Genomic DNA, 6000 nt, shown 5'->3' with positions numbered 1-6000 from the left:
CACTTCTTTGACATCTCACAAGGTGCATTGAAAGATAGATTACACAACCAGTGCAAACAAACGTAATTGAACACACAAACAACAAAAAAAGTGATTCCCAGAATTGCTAAAGCTGGCTGAAGCAGTGAGCGCTTTACTTTGATCTCATAGATAACCCTTTATTGCAAACAGAGAAGCCCCGGTCTGCAGCTCCAATAAAGAGACCCAGGTCCTCACAATTACTTTTTCCCATGACGCAGGGTATGGCTTTGGACACTGGATCTTATTTGAGGTCGCTATTATTAAATTACTTACTTTATTTTGCAAGCAGACAGTCATATCCTGCAGGGTCGGTGATAATAAATGGTGGTGGTTTGAACTGGAGGGGGCACGTCAGTTTGCGCAGCTTTGGCTCACAGAATGCATGAGAAGGTAAGCACGCCCGCTGTGGCTGTGATAAACGTGCCGTGCCGTTTTATTTCGTTATTTATTTTATTTACATAAAACACATGTTTTCTTCTTCTAATAGAAGTCGTATTGCTGTTGTTTTTTGCATTTTAAGTAATGTGTTTTGGTGGTGCCTGGTTGCTGCTTAAGTGCCACTGTATTAAAGCTAATAATATGTGCTGTTGTATTTATTAGCTTTTATTTTGTTTAATTTTAATAAATGTTAAAAAGAAAAATAATATATGTGTAAAACCAGTATTGTTTAAATACAGTAAGCAAACATAATATTTGCATTGGAAAAGCTATTAAATGTGTGCTTACTTCCCTGGTATATTCAAAGTAGATTGCAAATTCTGTGAGCAAGTAATTGGAAAAGCCTCAAATTCGGAGCTCTTAAGAAGCGTCTTTAAAGGTGTTTTAAAAAAAGCATTCCCTTGAATGATACAGGGTCTTCATCCGATTCAAAGTGAAAATAAACAAGCGGAGAGGGTATTTGTGAGTATCTATTATACTAACGAAAGCTAAGGAAATAGGTTTTAGCCTCGTTTAATACTCTTTATTATAATGCGTAATGTTGCTTATCTGGGCACACAATGTTTGTGTTCTCTTGTGTTGTTTTTTCAATCTGTAAAAAGAAAACCTGTAAACTATAACAGTTATACCCATTATGCAATATTTTTTGTAGTATTTCTTAAGGGGTCAGAAAGTCATAATAACAACGTTTTACATATTAATAATTTGTAAATAATGTTATTTACAGCATTGGATTAATGCATTTGTCACTGAAAAAGCAAGTAATGTGAATATCTATATAAATAATAAATATTATAATAATATTTTTTTGTAAAATGTTATAAATGTAATCCAATTAAAACCAGATCTGTGCATTACAAGTCATGTTTTCCACATGTTTTAACTTCCTTTCTGTTTTACAAATCTGTGTATTTAATGGTCTAGACTCTAGCATATTTGCAGTATCAGAATCACCGTGAATTGTATCGATGCACTAGCCCTGTGTATGCGCTATCTGAGCTGCCCTGTGACGTTTCACCAGTTATACTGTCGACGTCTCTGCTGTCAATCACTCGTCTGCTTGCAAGAGGCAAAGTAAAAAGGTGCCTTTTTAAATGTATCCCGCGTATTCTTAGTGGTTGTTACACACACTAATCATTATATATATATATATTCATATAACGAGTTTGAAATACAGTTCACAGGCGTGTAGAGTCCATTGAGGCAGCCGCCTCGATAAAAATCGGCTCAATTCTTAATTGTGAAGACGAAAAAAAAAAACGTACCCACTTTATTTCTTAAAAGTGTAAAATTGAGATTATATATATATATATATATATATATATATATATATATATATATATATATATATAATATATATAGTATATAATATTTTAAATTTCTTCACATTACTGTGATCTCGGGCTGTATAGACACTGCGGTTTGTCAAATTCGCGCCACAAAGACGTTTCTCATTAGTCAGTTTCCCAAGTTACTCTGTAGGCTGCTCTGGTACAGCGCAGCACTATGAAACGTAGAAAAAAACAACCAATTACACATTTCTTTCTAAAGAAGACAACTCTGGGTAAGAATCAATGTTAAGTGAATTTATCATTTATATTGTTGTTTTTCCCCTGTGCAATGTGATGTTTATCTGCAATACGTTTTGATAAATCTTTTTTTTTTTTTTCATGTATAATGTTTTAACGCCAGCACAGCAAAAATCCAAGTATCTGTTTTTATGATGACATTAAATGTGTAGCTAAACGGGGATAGCTGGCAGTATGTTTTTTTTGTTTGTTTGTTTTGCTCGTCTCTTTAATTGGACAGTCAGCTCGTCCAAGTATCACCCTACCTGCTATAGCATAGCGTTTTATTATAGCATAGTGGCTGTGTATTTGCATCTATAGCGACCCGGCCTGTGCACCAGGCAGCACCAGGACCTCTGCGACCGGTTTCCCCCGGCGGAAGTACTGTACTACTTCCTATCGTCGATTTATATTGACAAAAGAATATTAGAATTGAGTGAGAAACTGTAAACGTTCAAAGAAGAGCTAGCGTTCAGAGGTGGGAACATCACATTATTATTATTATTATTGTTGTTGTTGTTGTTATTTTTGGTGAATACCTTGTCAAAGTACTATAGAGTTGTACACGAACAGCACCAGTCCCAGCAGTGTCAGCACCAGTCCCAGCAGTGTCAGCACCAGTCCCAGCAGTGTCAGCACCAGTCAGTATCAGCACCAGTCCCAGCAATGTCAGCACCAGTCCCAGCAGTATCAGCACCAGTCCCAGCAGTGTCAGCACCAGTCCCAGTGTCAGCACCAGTCCCTGTGTCAGCACCAGCACCAATCACAGTATCAGCACCAGTCCCAGCAGTGTCAGCACCAGTCCCAGCAGTGTCAGCACCAGTCCCAGTGTCAGCACCAGTCCCAGTGTCAGCACCAGTCCGTGTCAGCACCAGCACCAATCACAGTGTCAGCACCAGTCCCTGTGTCAGCACCAGCACCAATCACAGTATCAGCACCAGTCCCAGCAGTGTCAGCACCAGTCCCAGCAATGTCAGCACCAGTCCCAGTGTCAGCACCAGTCCGTGTCAGCACCAGCACCAATCACAGCGTCAGCACCAGTCCCAGTGTCAGCACCAGTCCGTGTCAGCACCAGTCCCAGCAGTATCAGCACCAGTCCCAGCAGTGTCAGCACCAGTCCCAGTGTTAGCACCAGTCTCTGTGTCAGCACCAGCACCAATCACAGTATCAGCACCAGTCCCAGCAGTGTCAGCACCAGTCCCAGCAATGTCAGCACCAGTCTGTGTCAGCACCAGCACCAATCACAGTGTCAGCACCAGTCCCAGTGTCAGCACCAGTCCGTGTCAGCACCAGTCCCAGCAGTATCAGCACCAGTCCCAGCAGTGTCAGCACCAGTCCCAGTGTCAGCACCAGTCTGTGTCAGCACCAGTCCCAGCAGTATCAGCACCAGTCCCAGCAGTGTCAGCACCAGTCCCAGCAATGTCAGCACCAGTCCCTGTGTCAGCACCAGCACCAATCACAGTGTCAGCACCAGTCCCAGCAGTGTCAGCACCAGGCCTAGCAGTGTCAGCACCAGTCCCAGCAGTGTCAGCACCAGTCCCAGTGTCAGCACCAGTCACGGTGTCAGTACTAGTCCCAGCATTGTCAGCACCAGTCCCAGTGTCAGCACCAGTCCCAGCAGTGTCAGCACCAGTCTTACCAGTTAGCAGCAGTTACCAGTCCCAGCAGTGTAAGGCAACTTAAGTAGCAGTGAACCAAATGCAAGTCAATAAAGGTATGAACCCATCTACTTATTAATATTGATGTTATATTCTTGTCCTTTTAAAATCACATATTTCGGACAGTGTGAATATGGTCATTTTAGGTTGCTGTGGTTTTGCTGGGAGACAATTAGTTTTAATCTTTGAAATAATTTGGTAATCAAATTTTAACATTAACATCATCATCCAAGGGACTTAATATTGCTTTGCAGTTTGCATGAACAGTCTCCAGGCTTTATAAGGTGATAACTTTTACCTGTATAACATGCACAGGATCTGCAAGAGGTTTGTTCAACCTTTTTTGCCTCAGTAAAAATCTAATCCTAGCTACGCCCCTGAGTTCATGCTACACATTTCCAATATCGAGACTGAAGTTACGATTTAAGATGTTATAGACTGCAAGAGTTACATATCGTTCTGTCTCGTTACTTCTTCTCGTAAATATATAGAGTTCATGCATCACCCAATTGTTAATAATGACAGGTCTAATTCTGCACAAAAAAGGAATGCTGCTTCCCCTTACCACTGTTTGGCACCGTCTAAAGGTTGGTTCCCTTTCAATTCGAAGACAACCACCAAGACATTACGTATGGGATATGCCTGCCCATTGGGTAGGTATTGCTGAGCTCTCTTTACCAGAGATGCTGATAGGCCCCTTCCTGGGATGATGCACTTGGTCCCGCCCACTGAGGGGATAAAACTATCATCCAAAGGAAGCCATTTCTCTTTTTCCTTCTCAAGATGGTAAGGTAAGACCTCTATGTCTAGCTGAGTGTGTTGATAAAAAAAGAGCTTCTCGATTGTATTTCCATTGCATTCGTGCTGAAAGCTGGCTCGCCGCTTTCCCGGGATCAACGACTTTGAAAAAACCGAGCCTTTTGCCTTTCTGTCTTTCAGCAGCCTTTTCGCTTGCGTGGTAGACCGCTCTTTGTTATCTGTCTTTCGTGTGTGAGCGACTGCCTGTGCAGTCACCCGCGAGTGGTTGTCTATTTCTTTCTGAGAGTACACAGTTCCTCCACAGGGCTAGGCCTTGCCATATCCCCGCTGTTGAGTGACTATTCTAGCCATGCTCTCCTCCACGGGGCTAGGCCTTGCCAGCATAGGCCCGCCCACCTTGGTAGGTCAGGCCTTGTAAACAAACAGTGTGCTGTTCCCTATACTATCTTTCTACTGTGTTTTTGATGTCTGCTTCAACTCAGCCCTTGTGTGCACGCGACACGCTGACCAGATGTGTGTGACCGCATGGTTAGCATAGGCACAATTGCGTAGCTCCCCCCTCCGGTGCTTCGGTACCGCGGTACACGAATAGCCCTTGATACTTAGGTACCTCGGTGCACAAGTGCTCAGTGCATACACCACATGGTACCCAGCGTCAAAGCGCTGCATGGTACACAGTGCACGCGGTGCTTGGTACGCACTGTGCTTGGTACCCACTGCTACAGCGCTGGTGCATGGACGCACGCCGCTTGTTACACACGGTGCACACGGTGCTTGGACACTGCCACAGAACTAGCGCAAGAGTTCACTGTGCTGCACGGTACACGGTGCACACGGTACTGGGTGCGCACAGTGGTGCCCACTGCTACAAGAGCTAGTGCAAGAGTGCATGGTGCTGCACAGTACACGGTGCACGTAGTGCTTACGGTACTTTGTGCGCACGGTGCTCGGTAGGCAGGTGTCTAGTACTTCGGTGCGCATATCGCCTTCGGGTGCTCAGTGCACGCGGTGCCTTTTTGCCCTCTGTCTGTAGATGGTGCTCCACTCCTCTGTAGGCTACACGCTGCCCCGGTCGTGTGACTGCACATAGTCCAGACTAGACACCCCTGTGCACTGTGTTTACACTTTTTCTGTTTAACAGCCTACATCGCTTTGCGATTGCATTCTGCTTTCAAACCTTACAGCGGTCGCTGTTTTGTGTTTTCCTCTGCTATTGCAGTTTAAAAAAAAAAAAAAAGAAAAAGATGCATGATCCTCCACCAGACCCCAGCTCTGCCGCGCCCCGCTGTGGAGTTGACTCTGCTCAACTGCCTCAGCCCGCCCTCTCTGTGCGCTTAAAAATTTCAGTTCACCTGCGTTGCCGTGGTGTCTGTTGTATTATCCTCACAGCTGTTGTGTGCGTGTATGTGTGGTTTTATTTCACTGCCTTGCAGTTTAGAAATAAAAAATAATACAAGCGCGATTCCTCCATCGGGATCCAGCTCTGCTGCGCCTCGCTGTTGAGTGGCTTCTGCCGGGTTGTTTCAGCCTGCATACTTGGTGGGCTGGTAAAAACA

The 6000-nt window shown here is 44.1% G+C and overlaps 1 protein-coding gene across 2 annotated transcripts in view; it reads left to right on the top strand.

The window, feature by feature from the left end:
- The first annotated feature begins 278 nt into the window (after positions 1 to 278).
- Positions 279 to 6000, top strand: part of LOC117397944 (chromaffin granule amine transporter-like) — a 37271-nt gene continuing 31549 nt past the window's right edge. Inside the window, exon 1 of one of the 2 annotated variants that reach the window (XM_059008607.1) lies at positions 279 to 411. The gene's annotated coding sequence lies outside the window, so the exon portion shown is untranslated. Of the gene's footprint in view, positions 412 to 849; positions 922 to 6000 lie in introns of those variants that run through there. The other variant, XM_059008608.1, reaches the window with a different exon arrangement.

Source organism: Acipenser ruthenus, chromosome 37, assembly GCF_902713425.1.
Source record: "Acipenser ruthenus chromosome 37, fAciRut3.2 maternal haplotype, whole genome shotgun sequence".
Classification (NCBI taxonomy): Eukaryota; Metazoa; Chordata; class Actinopteri; order Acipenseriformes; family Acipenseridae; genus Acipenser; species Acipenser ruthenus.
Note: the sequence above shows the minus strand (reverse complement) of the source record. Positions and strands in the feature narration are given on the sequence as shown.